The following is an 11737-nucleotide window of genomic DNA, read 5'->3' as shown; positions in this document are numbered from 1 at the left end:
AAGGAAGAATAAGTCTTCTCTTCATGGCCACTTACAGTTAACCGAGACAGTAGCCTCAGAAGATGTCCAGCCCCGCTAGCCAGTGACTGGAAGAATGTCTTCAGGTCCACTTTTCCAGCATCAGAACCAGGTCTTGGCAGGTACCCGTAGCATGTGCTTGGCTCCTCTCCAAATATCCATTTAGGTCACTTCGCTCACCTAGCTATCGGTGTGTTTTCCTCCTAATACATTGTGGTGATTCGCCTCAGAAAATACACCACTTAAAATGAGATGCTCTCGGATGGAGGGGAGGGGCACCGGATTTTATTTTTTTAAAGCCTGAGGTGAGTCGTTGATATTTCAATAAACGTTGGGCCGATTCACCTTCACAAGGAGAAGAAACGAAAAACAATCCCTGCCTTTTCCTATCATAGAATTGAAGATCTAAATGGGGGGAAATATTCCAAACTATTAGAAGAAATGATAAGGCAACAGCTTCATGAATTTTGGGAGAGAAAGGATTTTCTTTAAGATAGTATTTATAAAAGCAAACTATTGATGGGTCCGTGTCTGATTATACCTAATTAAAACCCTTAATGAAGAAGATTAAGAGACACGCTGTAGCCCCAGCAAAGGTATTCACAGAATCTCTAGCAGGCAGGATTATTATCAAGAAAGTACCTAATCCCTACAGATCAGGTAGAAAAAAAAATCTCTTCAACACAAAGGGAAAATAGACGAAGGCGATGAACCGAAAATTTATCGGATGCAAATAGGAACAGACAAACATATTCAAATATTTGACTTCAGACATAATTAGGGAAGTGCAGTTAAAACAATAAGAGGGTTTTTTTCCCCTCAGTTATGCTGGCAGAAATTTTTAAGTTTGAAAAATATCAAATGTTGGCAAGGTTGTGAGGGAACTGGTGCTTCCTTCCCCTTGCTGTCGAGGTTGGAACTTGCTGTTCAAGAGTGTTTTGTCAGCATCAGGTAAGAAAACCCGAATCCCAATGACAGAGAATTGAGAAGACAGCCCTTGTGTGAGCACTACCCCAGGGATGGTCTCCCACATGTGCACAGATGCATTTCTGTGCCTAGCTCTCATCTAAATGGGCACTATGGTGAGAAAAACACTCCGGTATTTGACTTCCGTGGATGCAATGGCTGCTTGTACTAGTTTTCCTGTACAGTTTTCCAGGGGTTACTGTAACAAGTTACCACAACCCGAGTGGCTCAAAGAACAGAGAACAGATTCCTCACCGTTCTGAAGTCTAGAATCCTAGGCCAACAGTTAGAAGGGTGGTTTCTTCTGAGGCCTCCTTGGCTTGTGGATGGCCACACTGCTCCTTCACGGTTTTTCTCTGTGCATGTTCTATCCTAAGCTCTCGTTCTTTTCCATACACCAGCCAGTTAGGCTCTATCCTGGCGACCTTTTAACCAAGTAACCTTTAAAAATCCTATCTCCAGATACTAAGGTACTGGGGCAGTGGTTCTCAACCTGTGGGTCGTGACCCCCCCCCCCCCCGGCTGACTTCTATCTCCAAAAAGATTTACAGTACGATTCATAACGGTAGCAAAATTACAGTTACAGAAGTGGCAACAAAAATAATTTTATGACTGGGGGTCACCACCACAGGAGGAACTGTATTAAAAGGTCTCAGCATTAGGAATGTCATTGGACTTAACTGTACCGGAGTTAAGGCTCTAATATGCAAATTGTGTGAGGGACACAATTTAGCTCCTAACACTGCTCTTCCAGGAGCGAGTGGGCTCCGTGGGAAACATTGGCCCCCGTCTCAGGAAGCAAAGCCCTGTGGAATGCACATGACTCCACGTTAAGGTTGTGACTGTGGGTCACAAACCCATATGGCATCATGTAACTGAATGGGAAAAGGGGTCAGAAAACGTTACAATGGTAAAGATTTCTGAATGTAAAATGACCAACAATTAGGTTAAAATGAACCATGCAACAAGTCTGAAGTGTGGGGCCACGTGACCTCCCTGTAGCCTTGAGTCCTGGCACATGGCGCATGCGCACACTTTGTACTGTGTATGCCAGCCAGCCGCAAACCAGCCATCACTGTTGGGAACACCTTCGCTTAAACTTGAGACAGCAGTATGTGATGAAATGTATTGGCTATACTGTACAAGATTTCCAAATTTTACCGAAGCATAACGTTTTGATCGTGGAAACGATGACATTTAATATCTTTCTACCATCATACTTATCATAGCATGATAGTTTTCAGCATTTTGTTATGTCCGAATGTTTGATTTTTAAAAACACTATTTGAGATGCTGACTCGAGCTTCACTGAAAGTCATCAAATGGACTTGTGCTTGGATAAGAACAGACTTCGCAATAATCCTGCCATGGTAGTGAACCGAGGTCTGCCATTTGAGCTGTGTGTTTATGCAAAATAGCATTCTCAACAGTGACAGTCATAAAATCAAAATATTGCTCTACCCTGAAAAATACTGAAAGTGCTCCTTGACCTGAGGTATCAGATACTCAGCCAAGATTTAATTCTTCATATGAAAATAATCAAGCATGTCTGTCTCACTACTGCACAAGTCTGTCAAATGCCTGCAGAAGTCAGAAAGGCAGAAAGGGGATTTGGGTCCTGTGGAACTAGTGGAACAGGCACATGTGAAGACCCAAAGTAAATGTCGGGAACTGAGTTGGGTCCTCTGGAAGAGCAGCAGCCATTCTTAACCTCTGAACCATCTCTCCTGCTCCCCAGGAGGGTTTTTGGTTTTTGGTGTTTGGTTTTTGGTTTTTTTTTTGGGGGGGGGGGTTGAGATAAATTTTAAAATAAATTTCTTTATGATTTATATCCAATAGATATTTGATTGAACAACTATTTTACATACTGGTATGCCAGGGATCCCACAATTTTTTTTTTACATGGAAAGGGTTGTAAGTGAGAAATTTTGGGAGTCTTGATACATGCTGTATGATACCACTTACCACATATGGGCACGAAGCACATACACAAACCTACACCACTATTTTATGTATATGTACAAAAACATATGAATGTTCTGGAAGGATCAGTTAAAACTGATTAGGGCTTGCCTCTTTGTAGTCAACAAGACTAACAGTGTTTTGTTTATTTTTACAAATACTGGAGGGTTGAGGTTGTGTCTCAGTGGGGTACTTGACTAGAATGTCTGATGTCCTAGGTTCCGTCATCAGCAGGAGGCCCTTGATTCAATCCTCAGTTTAAACTATCTTTAAAATGTTGACACAGCACCTCATAGAACTTTCTCGAAAACTGAAGACATACTTGGACACAAAGTAAATCTCTACACATACAAGAAGATTGAAGTAACACCCTGCATCCTATCCGATAACCCCGAATTAAAATTAGATCTCAAGAAACAACAGAAAGCTTGCAAACTCATGGAAACTAAACAACTCACTGTTGGGTGAAAAATGGGTCAAGTCAGAAAACAATAAGGAAATTAAAGACTTTCTAAAGTTGGATGAAAATGAAGGCACGGCACACCCAGACTCATGGGACACGATGAAAGCGGCGCTGAGAAGTAAGATCACGTTGTGCTAAGTGCCCACATTAAAAACGAAGTGGAGAAATCATGGACTCGTAGCTTAGCAGCACACCTAAAAGCTCTAGAACAAAGAAGAAATCACACCCAAAAGGCGTAGAGAGCAAGAAATAATCAAACTCAGATCTGAGATCAATAAAATGGACACAAAAGTTTTTAAAAAGAAAACACAAAGGATCAAAGAAACAGAGTTAGTTCCATAAAACCAGTAAGTTTTTACAAACTCTTATCTAAATTAATTAAAAGGCAGAGGAAGAAAAATATCCAAATTGAATTTAAAGGGGAAAAGGAGACACAACAACAGATACCAAGGACATGTAAAGGACCATAAAGACATACTTTAAAAGCTGTACTCCACAAAACTAGACAATCTAAAACAGAGTCAACAACCTGGACCCTTAGAGGCTCCCAGAGACTGAACCACCAACCAAAGAGCGTGCGTGGGCTGGACCTCGGCCTCCCTCAGGTTTGTAGCAGATGTGCAGCTCAGTCTTCATTGGATCCCTGAAGCTGTGCCTGTCTGTGGAATCTGCTCCCCTAACTTGGCTGTCTTTTGGTGAGAGAAGAAGCACCTAGCCTTACAGAGACTTGATGTGCCAGGGTGGGGGGGATACCCAAGAGGGGCCTCTGCTCTCTCAGAGGAGAAGAGGAAGGAGGATGGACAGAGGGGTTGTAGGAGTAGGGACAGCGATCTTGATATAAAGTGAATAAAAATTATATATATTATTTTGGGAAGAAACACTTTTAAAACCAGTCTACAGTATCTGTCCTCTATAGTTACACAACAGCAAGTTGGCTTCGTTGTAAAATGATTTTTTCTTCCAGTTTTTAATAATAAATACATTGTATTTTTGTTATATATTATTATGTACACTAGTATCGATAAAATGTAGAAAAATCTTAAAATAAGGTAATTGCTGGCTACTATGGGTTAAATAAATTCTACATGCTATGCAACTTTAAAAAAAAAGTCTCCCAATACCCGTCCCTCCCCGCAAAAGGTCCAGGGGCAGATGGTTTTAGCACAAAATTCAAAGAAGAATGGATGTCAGTCAATACTCCCCAAATTATCCCACAAAACAGAAGAAACATTTTATGAGGCCAGAGTCACCCTGACACCCAAACCACATAAATACCAAACAAAGAAAGAGAATTATGAACCAGTCTCCCCTATGAACGTAGATACAAAACTTGTCAATAAAATACTTGCAATCCAAACCCAAGAACACATCAAAAAGATCATCCATCATGATCAAGGAAGGCTGTTCCCACAAATGCAGCGATGGGTCAACATGTGTAAATTAATGAATGTAATCTACCACATAAACAGACTGAAAGACAGACACTACATGATCATCTCGTCAGATGCAGAAAAGGCTACTGATGAAACCAACACCCATGGATGTTAAAGTCCTGAAGAGAATGGGAATACAAGGAATATAACCTCAGCAGAATACAAACAGTTTACTCAAAGCCAGTATCAACTTAAATGGAGATAAACTCAAAGCAATTACACTACAGTCAGGAACAAGACAAGGTTGTCCACTCTCCATACTACTCAACATAGTCCTTGAAATCTTTGCTGGAGCAATAAGACAATTGAAGGAGATCAGAGAGATAAAGTTGGACAGGAAGAAGACAAAGTATCTTTATTTGCAGATGATATGATAGTATACATATGTCACCCTAAAAACTTCACAGGGGAACTCCTAAAGCTAATAAATTCTTTCAGCAAGGTAGCTGGATACAGAATTAACTGGCTGAAATTGGACTGGGAAAGAATAGAATACCACCTTTCGCAATAGCCTCAAATCATAGACACTATCTTGGTGTAACTCTAACCAAACAAGTAAAATTTGTATGATAAAAACTTCAAGGTACTGAAGAAGATATCAGAAGAAAGAAAGATCTCCCATGTTCATGGATCAGTAGGAATAATATAGTAGAAATGTCTATCTTACCAAAAGCAATCTATAGATTTAACGAAATGCCTATCAAAATTCCAATATAGTTCTTCACAGATCTTGAAAGGACCAGTTTCAGCTTCATATGGAAAACAAATCAGAAAAGCAAAACCAATCCTGAATAATAAAGAAATTGCTTCTGCTCCCAGACCCGGTGAGAGAGAGACCCAACCGCCTGGTCAGGTGGGCACTCCTGAGGCTGCAGAGCGGAAGAGACCACCAACACTGCTCACCCCTGCCCACATCCCTGGCCCAAGAGGAAACTGTATAAGGCCTCTGGGCTCCCGTGGGGGAGGGCCCAGGAGCGGCAGGACCCCTGCCAGAGACACCGCCGGACCCTGAAGGAAACAGACCGGATAAACAGTTCTCTGCACCCAAATCCCATGGGAGGGAGAGCTGAACCTTCAGAGAGGCAGACAAGCCTGGGAAATCAGAAGAGACTGCTCCCCTGCACACACATCTCGGACGCCAGAGGAAAAAGCCAAAGACCATCTGGAACCCTGGTGCACTGAAGCTCCCGGAAGGGGCAGCACAGGTCTTCCTGGTTGCTGCTGCTGCAGAGAGCCCCTGGGCAGCACCCTACGAGCGAACCTGAGCCTCGGGACCACAGGTAAGACCAAATTTTCTGCTGCAAGAAAGCTGCCTGGTGAACTCAAGACACAGGCCCACAGGAACAGCTGAAGACCTGTAGAGAGGAAAAACTACACGCCCGAAAGCAGAACACTCTGTCCCCATAACTGACTGAAAGAGAGGAAAACAGGTCTACAGCACTCCTGACACACAGGCTTATAGGACAGTCTAGCCACTGTCAGAAATAGCAGAACAAAGTAACACTAGAGATAATCTGATGGCGAGAGGCAAGCGCAGGAACCCAAGCAACAGAAACCAAGACTACATGCCATCATCGGAGCCCAATTCTCCCACCAAAACAAACATGGAATATCCAAACACACCAGAAAAGCAAGATCTAGTTTCAAAATCATATTTGATCATGATGCTGGAGGACTTCAAGAAAGACATGAACACACTTAGGGAAGCACGGGAAAACATTAATAAACAAGTAAAAGCCTACAGAGAGGAATCGCAAAAATCCCTGAAAGAATTCCAGGAAAACACAATCAAACAGTTGAAGGAATTAAAAATGGAAATAGAAGCAATCAAGAAAGAACACATGGAAACAACCCTGGATATAGAAAACCAAAAGAAGAGACAAGGAGCTGTAGATACGAGCTTCACCAACAGAATACAAGATATGGAAGAGAGAATCTCAGGAGCAGAAGATTCCATAGAAATCATTGACTCAACTGTCAAAGATAATGTAAAGCGGAAAAAGCTACTGGTCCAAAACATACAGGAAATCCAGGACTCAATGAGAAGATCAAACCTAAGGATAATAGGTATAGAAGAGAGTGAAGACTCCCAGCTCAAAGGACCAGTAAATATCTTCAACAAAATCATAGAAGAAAACTTCCCTAACCTAAAAAAAGAGATACCCATAGACATACAAGAAGCCTACAGAACTCCAAATAGATTGGACCAGAAAAGAAACACCTCCCGTCACATAATTGTCAAAACACCAAACGCACAAAATAAAGAAAGAATATTAAAAGCAGTAAGGGAAAAAGGTCAAGTAACATATAAAGGGAGACCTATCAGAATCACACCAGACTTCTCGCCAGAAACTATGAAGGCCAGAAGATCCTGGACTGATGTTATACAGACCCTAAGAGAACACAAATGCCAGCCCAGGTTACTGTATCCAGCAAAACTCTCAATTAACATTGATGGAGAAACCAAGATATTCCATGACAAAACCAAATTTACACAATATCTTTCTACAAATCCAGCACTACAAAGGATAATAAATGGTAAAGCCCAACATAAGGAGGCAAGCTATACCCTAGAAGAAGCAAGAAACTAATCGTCTTGGCAACAAAACAAAGAGAATGAAAGCACACAAACATAACCTCACATCCAAATATGAATATAAAGGGAAGCAATAATCACTATTCCTTAATATCTCTCAATATCAATGGCCTCAACTCCCCAATAAAAAGACATAGATTAACAAACTGGATACGCAACGAGGACCCTGCATTCTGCTGCCTACAGGAAACACACCTCAGAGACAAAGACAGACACTACCTCAGAGTGAAAGGTTGGAAAACAACTTTCCAAGCAAATGGTCAGAAGAAGCAAGCTGGAGTAGCCATTCTAATATCAAATAAAATCAATTTCCAACTAAAAGTCATCAAAAAAGATAAGGAAGGACACTTCATATTCATCAAAGGAAAAATCCACCAAGATGAACTCTCAATCCTAAATATCTATGCCCCAAATACAAGGGCACCTACATACGTAAAAGAAACCTTACTAAAGCTCAAAACACACATTGCACCTCACACAATAATAGTGGGAGATTTCAACACCCCACTCTCATCAATGGACAGATCATGGAAACAGAAATTAAACAGTGATGTCGACAGACTAAGAGAAGTCATGAGCCAAATGGACTTAACGGATATATATAGAACATTCTATCCTAAAGCAAAAGGATATACCTTCTTCTCAGCTCCTCATGGTACTTTCTCCAAAATTGACCATATAATTGGTCAAACAACGGGCCTCAACAGGTACAGAAAGAAAGAAATAATCCCATGCGTGCTATCGGACCACCACGGCCTAAAACTGGTCTTCAATAACAATAAGGGAAGAATGCCCACATATACGTGGAAATTGAACAATGCTCTACTCAATGATAACCTGGTCAAGGAAGAAATAAAGAAAGAAATTAAAAACTTTTTAGAATTTAATGAAAATGAAGATACAACATACTCAAACTTATGGGACACAATGAAAGCTGTGCTAAGAGGAAAACTCATAGCGCTGAGTGCCTGCAGAAAGAAACAGGAAAGAGCATATGTCAGCAGCTTGACAGCACACCTAAAAGCTCTAGAACAAAAAGAAGCAAATACACCCAGGAGGAGTAGAAGGCAGGAAATAATCAAACTCAGAGCTGAAATCAACCAAGTAGAAACAAAAAGGACCATAGAAAGAATCAACAGAACCAAAAGTTGGTTCTTTGAGAAAATCAACAAGATAGATAAACCCTTAGCCAGACTAACGAGAGGACACAGAGAGTGCGTCCAAATTAACAAAATCAGAAATGAAAAGGGAGACATAACTACAGATTCGGAGGAAATTCAAAAAATCATCAGATCTTACTATAAAAACCTATATTCAACAAAATTTGAAAATCTTCAGGAAATGGACAATTTCCTAGACAGATACCAGGTATCGAAGTTAAATCAGGAACAGATAAACCAGTTAAACAACCCCATAACTCCTAAGGAAATAGAAGCAGTCATTAAAGGTCTCCCAACCAAAAAGAGCCCAGGTCCAGACGGGTTTAGTGCAGAATTCTATCAAACCTTCATAGAAGACCTCATACCAATATTATCCAAACTATTCCACAAAATTGAAACAGATGGAGCCCTACCGAATTCCTTCTACGAAGCCACAATTACTCTTATACCTAAACCACACAAAGACACAACAAAGAAAGAGAACTTCAGACCAATTTCCCTTATGAATATCGACGCAAAAATACTCAATAAAATTCTGGCAAACCGAATTCAAGAGCACATCAAAACAATCATCCACCATGATCAAGTAGGCTTCATCCCAGGCATGCAGGGATGGTTTAATATACGGAAAACCATCAACGTGATCCATTATATAAACAAACTGAAAGAACAGAACCACATGATCATTTCATTAGATGCTGAGAAAGCATTTGACAAAATTCAACACCCCTTCATGATAAAAGTCCTGGAAAGAATAGGAATTCAAGGCCCATACCTAAACATAGTAAAAGCCATATACAGCAAACCAGTTGCTAACATTAAACTAAATGGAGAGAAACTTGAAGCAATCCCACTAAAATCAGGGACTAGACAAGGCTGCCCACTCTCTCCCTACTTATTCAATATAGTTCTTGAAGTTCTAGCCAGAGCAATCAGACAACAAAAGGAGATCAAAGGGATACAGATCGGAAAAGAAGAGGTCAAAATATCACTATTTGCAGATGATATGATAGTATATTTAAGTGATCCCAAAAGTTCCACCAGAGAACTACTAAAGCTGATAAACAACTTCAGCAAAGTGGCTGGGTATAAAATTAACTCAAATAAATCAGTTGCCTTCCTCTATACAAAAGAGAAACAAGCCGAGAAAGAAATTAGGGAAACGACACCCTTCATAATAGACCCAAATAATATAAAGTACCTCGGTGTGACTTTAACCAAGCAAGTAAAAGATCTGTACAATAAGAACTTCAAGACACTGAGGAAAGAAATCGAAGAAGACCTCAGAAGATGGAAAGATCTCCCATGCTCATGGATTGGCAGGATTAATATAGTAAAAATGGCCATTTTACCAAAAGCAATCTACAGATTCAATGCAATCCCCATCAAAATACCAATCCAATTCTTCAAAGAGTTAGACAGAACAATTTGCAAATTCATCTGGAATAACAAAAAACCCAGGATAGCTAAAGCTATCCTCAACAATAAAAGGACTTCAGGGGGAATCACTATCCCTGAACTCAAGCAGTATTACAGAGCAATAGTGATAAAAACTGCATGGTATTGGTACAGAGACAGACAGATAGACCAATGGAATAGAATTGAAGACCCAGAAATGAACCCACACACCTATGGTCACTTGATTTTTGACAAAGGAGCCAAAACCATCCAATGGAAAAAAGATAGCATTTTCAGCAAATGGTGCTGGTTCAACTGGAGGGCAACATGTAGAAGAATGCAGATCGATCCATGCTTATCACCCTGTACAAAGCTTAAGTCCAAGTGGATCAAGGACCTCCACATCAAACCAGACACACTCAAACTAATAGAAGAAAAACTAGGGAAGCATCTGGAACACATGGGCACTGGAAAAAATTTCCTGAACAAAACACCAATGGCTTATGCTCTAAGATCAAGAATCGACAAATGGGATCTCATAAAACTGCAAAGCTTCTGTAAGGCAAAGGACACTGTGGTTAGGACAAAACGGCAACCAACAGATTGGGAAAAGATCTTTACCAATCCTACAACAGATAGAGGCCTTATATCCAAAATATACAAAGAACTCAAGAAGTTAGACCGCAGGGAATCAAATAACCCTATTAAAAAATGGGGTTCAGAGCTAAACAAAGAATTCACAGCTGAGGAATGCCGAATGGCTGAGAAACACCTAAAGAAATGTTCAACATCTTTAGTCATAAGGGAAATGCAAATCAAAACAACCCTGAGATTTCACCTCACACCAGTGCGATTGGCTAAGATCAAAAACTCAGGTGACAGCAGATGCTGGCGAGGATGTGGAGAAAGAGGAACACTCCTCCATTGTTGGTGGGATTGCAGACTGGTAAAACCATTCTGGAAATCAGTCTGGAGGTTCCTCAGAAAATTGGACATTGAACTGCCTGAGGATCCAGCTATACCACTCTTGGGCATATACCCAAAAGATGCCTCAACATATAAAAGAGACACGTGCTCCACTATGTTCATCGCAGCCTTATTTATAATAGCCAGAAAATGGAAAGAACCCGGATGCCCTTCAACAGAGGAATGGATACAGAAAATGTGGTACATCTACACAATGGAATATTACTCAGCTATAAAAAACAACGAGTTTATGAAATTCGTAGGCAAATGGTTGGAACTGGAAAATATCATCCTGAGTGAGCTAACCCACTCACAGAAAGACATACATGGTATGCACTCATTGATAAGTGGCTATTAGCCCAAATGCTTGAATTACCCTAGATCCCTAGAACAAACGAAACTCAAGACGGATGATCAAAATGTGAATGCTTCACTCCTTCTTTAAATGAGGAAAAAGAATACCCTTGGCAGGGAAGGGAGAGGCAACGATTAAAACAGAGACTGAAGGAACACCCATTCAGAGCCTGCCCCACATGTGGCCCATACATATACAGCCACCCAATTAGACAAGATGGATGAAGCAAAGAAGTGCAGACCGACAGGAGCCGGATGTAGATCGCTCCTGAGAGACACAGCCAGAATACAGCAAATATAGAGGCGAATGCCAGCAGCAAACCACTGAACTGAGAATAGGTCCCCTATTGTAGGAATCAGAGAAAGAACTGGAAGAGCTTGAAGGGGATCGAGACCCCAAAAGTACAACAATGCCAAGCAA

This window comes from Rattus norvegicus, chromosome 6, assembly GCF_036323735.1.
Source record: "Rattus norvegicus strain BN/NHsdMcwi chromosome 6, GRCr8, whole genome shotgun sequence".
Classification (NCBI taxonomy): domain Eukaryota; kingdom Metazoa; phylum Chordata; class Mammalia; order Rodentia; family Muridae; genus Rattus; species Rattus norvegicus.
The sequence above is the reverse complement of the archived record's forward strand: the minus strand, read 5'-3'. Positions refer to the sequence as shown.